This window comes from Fundulus heteroclitus, unplaced genomic scaffold (genome assembly GCF_011125445.2).
Source record: "Fundulus heteroclitus isolate FHET01 unplaced genomic scaffold, MU-UCD_Fhet_4.1 scaffold_70, whole genome shotgun sequence".
NCBI lineage: Eukaryota > Metazoa > Chordata > Actinopteri > Cyprinodontiformes > Fundulidae > Fundulus > Fundulus heteroclitus.
The window spans coordinates 769,923-781,991 of NW_023397143.1; the positions used below are offsets into that span (position 1 = coordinate 769,923).

The 12,069-nt window shown below is 41.4% G+C and overlaps 1 protein-coding gene across 1 annotated transcript in view; it reads left to right on the forward strand.

The window, feature by feature from the left end:
• Positions 1-4,761: 4,761 nt before the first annotated feature.
• The window catches only part of gnaz (guanine nucleotide binding protein (G protein), alpha z polypeptide), a 55,210-nt gene continuing 47,902 nt past the window's right edge, over positions 4,762-12,069 (forward strand). The window contains exon 1 of the mRNA XM_012876416.3: positions 4,762-5,323. The gene's annotated coding sequence lies outside the window, so the exon portion shown is untranslated. The remainder of the gene's footprint in view (positions 5,324-12,069) is intronic.

Genomic DNA, 12,069 nt, shown 5'->3' on the forward strand with positions numbered 1-12,069 from the left:
AGAATCGGCAACCCGGAGCTCGATCTTATGGGAACAGCAAAAGATCCTTTCACAACTCGGTTCGAAGCTGCAATTTGCTGATCTAGTTTCCCACTTCTGGCTTAGTTCCCCAAGAATGACAGGTGTCAACCCTGCCATATAGTGTTGGGTCATAATACAGTTGTTTGCTCTGTTTAAAAAAAAAAAAGCAGATTTAAGAGCCTGTAGCTGTCAGTTGCGGCAAGAACGATTCAGCCTCTCGTTTCCCCCCCCTCGCTCTCAAGCAGAGTCCGTGGGAGGGGAACGACTGTTTGAAGCTCTCCCTCTGGGCTCCCGGGTTCTGTCTGTGGGATCCGTGTGCGCTGACAATATTAGCACGCGTGATCTGAGAGTCTGATCAAAGCGGGCTCATTCTGCCTGACCGATTTCTACAGGATTAAGGATTAGGGAGCCGGGAAGCTGGGAGAGACACAGAAGCAAACCCTGAAGAGACAAAAAAGGGACGATGAAGGTTACGGAGGAGTTAGAAAGGGATGGAGAGACGCTTAGGAGGACGCAGGGGTCAAAAGAGACTCACAGAGGGCGTTTTGAGAAAGAAGCTGAGGCCAAAATAAATGCGGCTTAATCCTACCCTTATCCTTATTATTTAGCAGACAGGCCTGTGCTGCTGCTAACATCTGACACATAGCTAGAGGAAACCCCCCTGCTGTGCTTAAATAATGAAATAAATTCAGCAACTCACAGGTACTTAGTGTTTAATAGCTTAATGGAGTCGATTTTGTTCTTCATTCACAAGCTGCTTTAGTTTTGCGGAGAGGAACTGCTGAACAACAAGGTAATTTGAGTGGGGCCCGTGTTTCCTTTGAAATAAGATATGTGAGAGGTTGTGCAATTGTCAGTGGTTTTCACGTTCTTTTCAAAGTCTTAGGAGTTGTTCAGCGATTGGTGGATAGTGACCTTTAGCTTAAGGAGGCCAAAAATAAAAGTCAGAGGCCTGTTTACCAAACATTAGGAGTTTTGAGAACCCTTTAAGAGGAAAACAGGTTTTTAAAGGGCATATATCCTAAGTCTTACAAACTCAGTGTATACCATAAGGGCCATCCAGGTTGAAAGCAGGGATAGCCAGGGCTCCTGCTTAAACGTGTGTTCCTAAGGTGAATATTTTTTATAGTGATTTATCCAGTGACAACTCAGGAGAAAAGTCTGAGAGCAGAGCTTGGAGAGCTAACAAACCAGCATAGTGCCCAGGGATTTAACAGCGTTCCATGGCGAGCTCGGTCTTTCTGTAATTAACCAAAGTGTTGAATGTCTCTTTGTGACAAAAAATGTCTCTTGCAAAAAAATAAACTTCTGGCAGCATTGACAACCAGTCATCTGGATCTGGTGAAACAGAACAAAAGCCATCATTAATATTCAGATGACCACCAGTATGTGCCAAAACTTTTCTTTCTCCAAACCATTGTCTCACCAGAACTGCATACTCCTGTATATATAAAACAGAAGCAGCTGAAAGTCTAACTCTAGTGAAAGGAGGTCAATGTTTTTTTTTTGTTTGTTAGGGTTTAACTTCACTTCACTAATATAGCTGTGAAAATATTTTTCAAAGGACACCAATTAATCTTTCTGCAGTTGGTTCTCTCACAACAATATCATGTTGCTGAAGAAACAAAAGTTGCTTGAAGGGAACACAATCACAAACCTCATTCATTTGGCCCAGACACTGAGGAAAAGAATCACCTGCTTCTGCAGCTAATTATCTAAAAGTGTAACTCACCCTGATGCAAAGCATAACCCCGCCCCTAGACAAATTTTTAAATATGCCATCAAAGCAGGCAGTGCCAGGCGACGCTGAGGTGAGGGGGTAAGTGTGGGCCTGAGCGTTGGCGGTCAAGAGAAAAAGAAAGAAATCTTTATTTGTCGTTGCAATTGTAGATGACGCAAGAGTGCTAACCACTTCCCCACCGTGCAGTCTTAGGGGTGAAAAGTTGAACCATGTCGAGTGACCAGGGCAAAACTGATGGCTTCGCCCCGGATTGGTCTTTTAAGGCACCAGACGTTGACGTCAGAGCTGTCGAGGCAGTGGAGGATGGAATGGGTGAAGTTTATGAGTTGTAAAGGGATGTTCGCAGCATCATCGCTAACATGGGCTAACATTCAAAGAAGCAACAAATGCTAAACACTATCGATCAAGGCTCCCATTGCTCGTGATTCCAACTCCTGAGTCGGACTCACCATGGGTACGACAGTCGTCTGTCCCACTAAGACGCTTTTACACCCAAACAGGGAGCTATTATGATGAAAGCATGTGCCGTTTGAACCAACAGGAACATTTGACTGCAATAGCCACCGTTCAACCCTAAGAGGGCAGTACTAAGATGTTTTTAAGACAAATATTGCAGCATTAAAGTTCACATTAAAATGCACAGAAACATTAAAATAGCACCCATAGGGCCCGTTTATACCTTTTATCTGCAAGAAAAGTTGATTTTAGGGTAAGTTACACTTTAAGTAAAATTCAAGAGGAACATTTGGAGAGAGTGGTTGTTGTGTTTATTTAGGAGATCTGTAAACATGACAAAAATATGTTGTTTTACTAAAACATATAATCACAGTAAAATAACACATTTTCTCATCTGAAAAAATGTTCAAAGCCACAGCTTTGGCATGAATTATATTGTGTTGTCATCCCTCAGCCTCATGTTGTTCTTCACCTCAGAGCTGACTTGCCAATTATTTTATGGTCCAGGGGCAAAACGTGTTTCCTACAGAGAGGCTGCATCTGGTTTGTAAATGCATTCTCGTTATTTATTTCCTCAAAGTCCATTGTTTTCAGTGATGCCAATAAGCAGCCACTATCCTTTATGTTAAGTAATAAAGTTATTCTTTGTCACAAAAAATAACTTTTTTTGCCACAACCGACAGTCACCATTTGGGTGTTTTGGATAAATCATCAACCTTGTATGGTAATGTCTTTTTATTTTAGAGAGGTGCAGCTCAAAAAGGCTCATTTGGTGTCAGAAAACTGCGTTTTAAAATCACATATGTTCTGTGAAAAACAATAGAAATACTGGATGAGATTTATTTGTTTCATAGTTTCAAGATGTGTGGTATTTTTTGCTCTTAAATATAATGATAGCTGTCCTTCAAAAACAAAAACAGGCATATTGTCTCCAGGTGTGCTCATGAAGTACCTTTTTTTGTCCGTCATTATTTATCTACTTTTATTTTCTTACAGCTCAGCAGATGGGATTACATTGAAAATGTATTTAACAGAATTCAAATCTGCTGGACGTCACACGCTTTTAAATTGTATCTGTTCGTCTTATTAAGAGCCTTAAGACGACATTTGGTGCTGCATAAACAGGTTGAATTGAACTGAACTACTCCTAACTGCCTAAACTTAAATATAAACTGGCTGAACAAAAAGGCAGCACACACCCCCATCCATTTGCAGTGATATACACACAAACATATGTAGACTATAAATAAAATGTTACCATACTCACAAACCAGAAGCTTTACAGCAAGGAGAGTCTACATCTTACACCTAAATTCAAATTCCCACCTAATGATTTTTTTTTTTGCTTTAAAGCACCTTATCAGAAGTCTAATATTTTAAAGCTAAAGTTCAACAATTAAATACGAAACTATATAACTAAGTTGACGAAACCTAGTTAAATAGGGTCAAGGCTACTGAAAATGTTATCTCATTTGTACATTCTGCTCCGAGCATGATTAAAGTAACTGTTTTTGCTACACTGTCAAATGTAATTCATGTAATTTTGTTGCCTTGTTTAAAGTTTTTGGGGATGTGAAAGCTCTGCATGTGTGCTGTACTTTCAGTCATCTATTTTTTGTTGTTCCGGCTTCATTCACACAAACAAAAAATGGTGACCTACAGTATCAAATTGTCCCTAAAGGAGAAACGATAGGACTGTTACCAGCAGAAAGGAGTAAGAGCTAAACAAGCATGTAGCAGGGAGAAAACAAAAGGTACAACTCACCACCTGTTTGCCATATATATATCTATATCTATCTATCTATCTATCTATCTATCTATCTATCTATCTATATATATATATATATATATATATATATATATATATATATATATATATATATATATATATATATATATATATACAATTTAGTGTGTGTGTGTGTGTGTGTGTGTGTGTGTGTGCATGTAAAAAAGGTCCAGATGAAAGGTCAGTGTGAGGCAAGTTGCTCACCCCCCACCAGATGTGTACTTGCTCTGGCCTTTAGCCGATTAATTATCTCGTAGTTTATGACACCAGGGTCGGTGTTCAGGCAACTGCATTACACCACACACTCTGGGGATTTGTTCCTGCTGGACAGTCTATGTTTGAGCATGTGTGCAAAATAAATAAAGGAGGAGACTCTTTACACACTGGTGGTATGTGAAGGGAAAGAGGAACTGCTCGTTATGTTCCCTGAGATACTTCACTTGGGTAGATGTATTTAATTTGACATGAACTACAACGGCCAGGCACACTGGCGAGGGAACCACCCCGCGCCGTGCTGCCTTATTTGCCCGAGCCTCTATCATTTCCTGGTTGTAGCCAATAGCAATAAAGGAAGCGGTCCCACTGTCACAGAAACAGTTGGCACGGAAACAGCACATTACACCACCATCCAATCCCCCTCCCATTCCTCTGTCGTCATGCTTGCCCTCCCTTCCTGTGTCCTCCCTTCTCTCCCTGTCCTGCATGTATTTTTGTTCTTCACTCATCAATGAAATCACAACCAAACCTGCTGCTGGCCCCGTCAGGAGGAATCATGCACCCTCGAGGAACAGATAATGAATTGTGTTCAACCAAAGCCGCCAGGAGTCCACAGACTCCCCAACGAGCAGAATCAGAACTGAAACAAAGATGCTGGAGCCATCAGCGTGTGTTTTCCCCCTTGTCTCTGTCACTCTCATGATTTAATCCTGACCCCTTCTCTCTCCCTCTGTCTCTTTTTCTCTATCTCGACTGACTCCTCCCTCCGTTTCTGCCCTGCACTCCCTCTCTCTGCCTCTCTCCGTCTACGGCACACTCAAACACACACCCTCCACCCCCATCGCTGCAGTGTCTCAACTGCCTTGGAGCGAGCAAGAGAGGATACAGAACACAGACGGTTATAAGACAGAGGAAGAGGGCCGCCGAAAGACACGCACGCTCCCGCACTGAGAGGTGTACTTTGTGTGTGTGCAGTGGATATGAGGGCGACGTGAAGATGAAGCAGAGGCACTGAAGGTGGATTGCACTGAGCCGTTTCTCTCCCTGCAAGGGCTTGTCTGCAGTATCCTTCTGAAAACGGATGCTGACTTGAGATCACGGTAAGCTACTCTCACTCTGCCCCTTTTTCCTCTTGTCTGGACAGTGGGATCTCACCGTGGCCATTCTGCTCAAGCCGAATAATAAAATGGGGAGAGAGATGTTCAGAGATGGCACCAAGGCAGGCAGGCAGGCTGTCCAATCCCCTCCTCCACCCTCTTAGCTCACTGCCAATAGACGTTGCTATCTTATGCTTGCAAATTTGACTCATAATCTCCCTGGAGCATCTTTGATTCTTATAGAATGCTTTTATGTGGATCCAGTGCTTAGTTTACATAATATTGTATGTAGGACAAGTGGAGGATGCAGCAAAGATGTGTGCATGTGTGTGCGTGGATGTGATCAGCCCAGGCCATAAGCTGTACAAACAGGGGAGGGGGGGAGTGGTGGTGGTGGTGGTGTGGGGTAGGAGGGTAAACCCGCCATCACACAATCAGGTGCTCAGCACAACTGGGCTTTACAAGATTGCAAAGGCAACACAAATTTTGGAGTTTTGGATAAGACATCGAAATCGAGGCCGCGGAGTCGCTGCAGGATTTTGCGACGGGAGCTTGCTGTTTGCTTTTGCAGGGAGTAACATAGCACGGATGAATAATAGTCTCCTTCCAGAGCCAGAATCTGTGTGGTTTACTCGTGTCCAGCTGTTCATAGATCTACTGGAAACCTCAAGCTTTCCAAGAGCTTTACTGTATTTTATTTTCAGCGAGGGTTGGGATTTATTGTGTGGCACCAGAAGAACATGTGTGTTTGTGTACACTCTGTGTGTGCGTGTGTGTTTGCGTTACACACTCGAGAGAGAGAGAGAGAGAGAGAGAGAGAAAAAAAGAGAGAGAGCTTGTGAAAGGGAGCGGTTGAGGGGCTGGAGAGGAGGGGGGTTAACAGTAGGGAGGCAGATGGGGCAGAGGGGCGGAGGTTGATGCAGCAGAGAGCAAGAGGGAGAAAAGAAAGAAAATGAAGATTTGGCACAGATTGGATGGATGAACAGGCAGGGTCGCAGGGTGTGGAGAGGGGGATAAAGGTGGAGGGGGTTGGGTTGGTGGTGATAATTTCATGGAGGTGGAGAGACAGCGCGTTGCTGAGCATGTGACACAGAAAGAGTGCTAGATGAGTTGGCGAAAGCTCCGTCCAACCAAGACACACCGAGGCCCTGAGACATCCCAGGATCAAGACAAAGATGGAGGAAAGCACAACCTCATTCAATGAGTACATCAAATCTGAGATACTGGATACCTTTACTGAGTTTTTTGGGATATTGGTGATTAGGGAAAACTGGGACTTGACAGGAATATTAATCTTCTGGACCAAATGTATAGCTCTGATTAGAAGGGGATGGCTACTGGCACCAAAGTATTTCAAGGTTTAAGAAAAGGTAGATCATCTGCAAAGATCTTCTGTCAAGTTCTTTCATTGATGACTTTCAAAAGAGAGTTACCAGTTTTCTGCAGCTTTATAGAACAATAAACTAATGTAGTGTTGCCCCTTACAAGCTGCAACTCCACAATATCTCAAATTGCAATAGTTGTCGTAGTGTTATTGTGTGCAATATTTGATCGACAAAGGACTCTTTGGATGCAATATTTGTTAGCCGATCATATTACAAGTGCAATGCATGCAGATTCTGCATGCCAATAGTCTTTTGGGCCTGTGCAATGAACTTTCACTGCCCTCAGTTCCAACAATTGGTAAATATTTATAGCAGCCGTGATTCTAAAACTCACAGAGGGGTGGGGACATTATGATGAAGGAAAATAAAAAAAGGAAAATGTCAGAAATGTTTTTGTTATTCTTAATAACATCATCCTGGCAATATTCAGCAACAGCATCTCAATTAAATGTCCACCTGAAATATTATAGACTTACTACAGACTAAAACTATTTGGCTTTTTGGAGATATTGTCGGCCAGTACAACTTGGAGAGATTAGATTTGGAAACTAAAGGAGCCTCACCTATCATTCCTACCAAGGTAATGCTGTACAACTACATTCAGTAACCAGTGAGCTTGTTGGAGAGTTGTGTTTGACAAAAACACTTAAAACAACAATTCATCTTGTGTCTACAGCTGATTATTTCTTGTCAGGGTTGCAGAGGGGCTGGTGACAATCTCCAGCAATCATTGGGCAAGATGCAGGTACACCCTGTACAGGTCACCAGTCCATCACAGGGCAACACAGAGACACACAGAACAAACAAACATGCACACACACTCACCCCTAGGAGCACGTTACAGAGACCATTTAAAGCAATACCCTGTATATTTTGACCAAAGTATTAGCTCAATATGAGATATAGTAAATAATTTTTCAGGTAAATAATAGTGGCGTCCCAATGCAGATACTGGTATCGGGGCCGATACCAGTGTCAAGTACTTGTACTCGTACTTGTAAAAGCAACCCAATACTCTGGACCGATACCAATTTTCCTCTTGGGCTAGGGTACACTGGATCTCAAAGGCTAGATACCACTCTATACCAGGTAGTGGCGCTATACACCAAGAGGTTATGTGATGACCCTCCAAAAGAAGAAGAAGGAGAGAAGATAACTGAATCTGTAACCGAGTTCATCGCCCTTGATGGTCAGTCGTTTTCAGTGGTCAGCTATATTGCTAAGTTATTTGTGATCTATAAGTATGAATATATTAAGTACTCAGTATCGGTATTTGGAATTGGCAAGTATCTAAACTAAAGTACTCGTACTTGTACTCGGTCTGGAAAAAACTGGTATCGGGACACCCCTAGTAAATATAAAGAACTTGGCATGTATCGATGCTCCATGCAGGCGCCCCTTCTGTAAAACTCACCTATTTAACTTGAGAGCGTCAGACCTGTCACTGAATGTGTCATGTGATCTAGAGGTCATGTGACCTAGAGCGTTGATTTACAGACGTCTGAGCTCCCACAGGAGAGCTAACTTTATCTTCTTCTACTTTTCTCATCCTTGTCAAAGTTTGTTATGACTGAGGGAAGCAAAAAGAGGAAAACTTTGTCTGAGGAGACCAAAAAAAGCGAAACAGGGATCACTCCAGAGGAAAAACAAGAGTGGATCTTGCAAAAAAAATAAATAAAAAATACTCGGTGTTTGCTGAAAGAGCAGTTATAATGCAGGACCCATTCTCTTTTCGCATCATTAGACTGTTAAGTTATTTTTTTGCCTGTTGTATATAAAATATGTCCACATCAATGTGTTTCAGTTTTGTAGGACCTAAATGCTAAGCTACCACGGTAAAAGTTGTTGTTAGGCAACAAAACAGATATGATACTTACCTGATCAGACACAGTTTTGGTTCTCTGATATAGGATTTAATCTAGAGGGGTGAATGTCGCCTTATCTTCACAAGTAACTTGATGACTTCTTAATCCGCTGGTCCAGAGTGGTCTGCTATCACGTTCAAAAACACAGATGGATACGACAGTGCAGTGTTGCCAGACAGTAGCCTTTAGGGTTGCGAAACCTAGAAGTTACTGTTCTAGCGCCCCTAGTGGCTAGACGTTACGTGGTGCTGCTTTGACCTAACATGCATCCCTTTGGACTCTGGGAGGACACTGAGATTACCACAGATAACTTGTGCATGGTCTGGGAAAACATGCAGAAATGATCTGACCGGGATATGACTCCATTACCTTCATTGTGCAAGTCAACAATGCAAACAACTGAACCACTGTGCAGTCCACAATTAGGTCTTAGTATACACTTTTTGTTTGAAATCTTTGTGTTATTTACTATTTAAAAAACATGTAATTTTTACTCAAAATTATCAAAGCATAAGAATCTCATACCAGCTAATACCTTAGAAGTTGTTTATTTAAACCCTTTTGTAGTGGAAATGTGCTTCAAACAATGCAAAGCATACAAGACCCAATATACTGCTTGCTTAACCTGCCAGAAGACATGCTAAAGACCGCTTTCACCTTAACTATTTATTAAATACAGTAATATAAACACAATAGTTTTCAAAGAAACACAACTGAGGTCAAGTGCATTAAATGTTAGCACCTTCTTGGAAATATTTGTGTAGTTAATTCTGCAGATCCTTCCAAGTGCCATCATGTAAAAGATGTTGTGGCCACATCAGTTACTGGAATAAACGCAAAGTCTGTGGGTCTGAAACACAGCAGCCAGAATATAAACAGGTAGCACAACAGTGGCTGTTTAGCATGCAAACAACCTTTTGTGGGTTTGGTATCTTTATCTGGTGGAGATCTTGCAGTCAACTACTGTATGTCCCAGATGCTGTTTCAGGGATGTGTTGGTAGCCATGCGAGGGTAGAACAAGGTCATATCTTTAAAGAGATAGTTCAGATAACTTGAAGCATGTTCACAAAGGGAGCTTTATGTGTGCTATTTGTTTAATGAGATATAAACCTTCAAAGATGAGTTTATAGCTGCAACTTTGACTATATTTTATATACGTCATGGCCATGTTGGATTCTGAATGTTGAATTCTGACTTTCTCAGTTCAAATACCTCCTTCAAGCACATTCTCATAAACACTCACGGATGTTTGGATCCAGGTACTTACAGATGCACCTCTATACAGATAGACCCTAACTTTGGCTGCCACTAAATTCATCTTTTATTAAATAATAATGTTTATTTTTCAGTGATGTTATCATAGGCGTTGGTTGCCTGTACCTGTGATGCTTCTTCTGTTTCTTCTGTTGGTCTTTCTATGTCTTTCTGCAGGTGTAGACGCAGACGGCAAGGAGGTTATCTTGTGATCTTTTTCCTCTGCTCTATTTTTGTCACCTTCTCTCCCTTTTAATGTTTTGTGTCCATTGAATGTAAAGTAATCCCAAAATAATGTCCAATAAAGTTTTTTCAATTAGTATGTAGCAGAGCGCTATAGTGAAAGCAGTATTGCTCCACTTGTGAAAGTAGATCTGTTGGGCTCACTTTGGCACTAAGAAAGCAATTCTAAGTGCTACACTGCCAGAAAGGACATGTAAAAAACAAACAAAGAACAAATTCCTCCGTCAGCAGCTGTTATTATGGTACGTTATATTATGTTATTATGGTATGTCCGTGTTCCCACTCTGTTTTATTTCTGAGGTCTCACTCTACCCGTAGCCTTTTCATTTTTGTTGTACGGTGTCACTTGTGAAACAGCATGGAATAAGGTACTTTCCTGTGCGTTTCCCGTTCTCATAGGTGTCTGGAAATTCAGGCAAACTGATGTTGGCATTGCTCTGATTCAACATAGGTTTGTGCACATAGTTTGAAAAGGAAAATAGCAAAACTCTTGGAAATTCTCTCTTGTGAAAGTCTAGAAGCTTATATGTGCTAACATTGCATCGTTTGCCACAGTTATTGACATTTCCAGTTTGGGTTGTTACCTTGCTAGAATCTTCTAAAATCGTGTCTGTCTGACTAACTCCTAGCCTTTCCCATATCTAAGGATGTGTTTACTTTTCTACAACCTCGCAGTGACACATCTTTCTACGACATATCAAGGAACTATTTAAAATAATAACTTCAAGGAAGAGGCAAACTATCCCTTTAAAAGAAAAACACCTTGACAGCTTCACATGTATTGTAAAATGGATGGATAAATAAAGATAAAAACATTACCTTCACACAAAATAGAGGAAAATTTATCTGTGGCAACTTTTTTTCTTTGTTGTTACACTGCTTTACATGGAAATAAATCACAGCCGGAAACCCCCCTAAACGGAGGATTTGTGAGGAAAGTGCACTTGAAGTCTGAGCAGCAGAGTTGAGTATGCAGGTGGTGCCTGTGAAAATCTTGCTAAATCATCTCTGCCAATGACACACAGGTTTTGGTGGAGATAGTGTGATGGTGTGGGATGACATCTCCCTCGCTGGAAAAACCAAGGTTTGTCATCAGCAGAGACAATCTTAGTGCAGAGACATTGAAATGAGATTTGGCAACCAGTGGCAATCCAACATCTCCTTTTTGTTCAGACCAAACCCTATCTTATAAAATCTTACCGTTCATCCCCATAGAACAGATCTATCAGGAGGAGGCGCCATGCCGTTGGTTGTGTATACTTCTCCCAAGCACTACCGAGGCACCTGTGTTTTAAAGGAATAAATTGTTAAATGTCTGTTTTTCAAACGTTAATTATTCTATCAAATAAACAACACTTGACTAGAGTCATTCAGGTGTGTGGGATCAACAGAGAGATTTTGGCAAGTTTTTCACGAGTGCAACACATATACTAAAAAAACATTTCCCTTACAAAAGTGACACAGTTCAAAGGGAGATACACAGACTATTCAGCAGTAAAAGATTTACTGCTTAGAAGCATTACTGCAAAAAAAGGACTAACCGACCGAACTCAAATTTCCTTACTTGCTATGATGAGTTTACATCAGTGGTCCTGAGTGACACTGGGTTTAAATTGATCACATAATTCAACCCAGTGTGTAAATGATGGCACTTCATGAGGGTTTATGAAATGTGTCACCACACCCTGATAGTTTCTGTCTAAAGTGCTTGGAAGCAGAAGTTGATCTGACTTGATGACATAAATCGAACCGCCCCTGCAACCAGCTTGAAAAGAACACACAGCCCAACACATAAATCAGCCGTTCCTCCAACAACGTCGAAAGCAGCAACATTCTGCTGTTTTTTTTTTTGTTACACTGGTACTAGACAGCATTTTGCATTTAAGAATTTTCTGGTGTTGCAAACCATATGCTGAGTTGACCTCCTTTCACCTCTTTTGCTGCTTGCAACCTCCAATAAACTGCCTGACATAATTGCAAGAGACAGACTTTTTTTTTCCC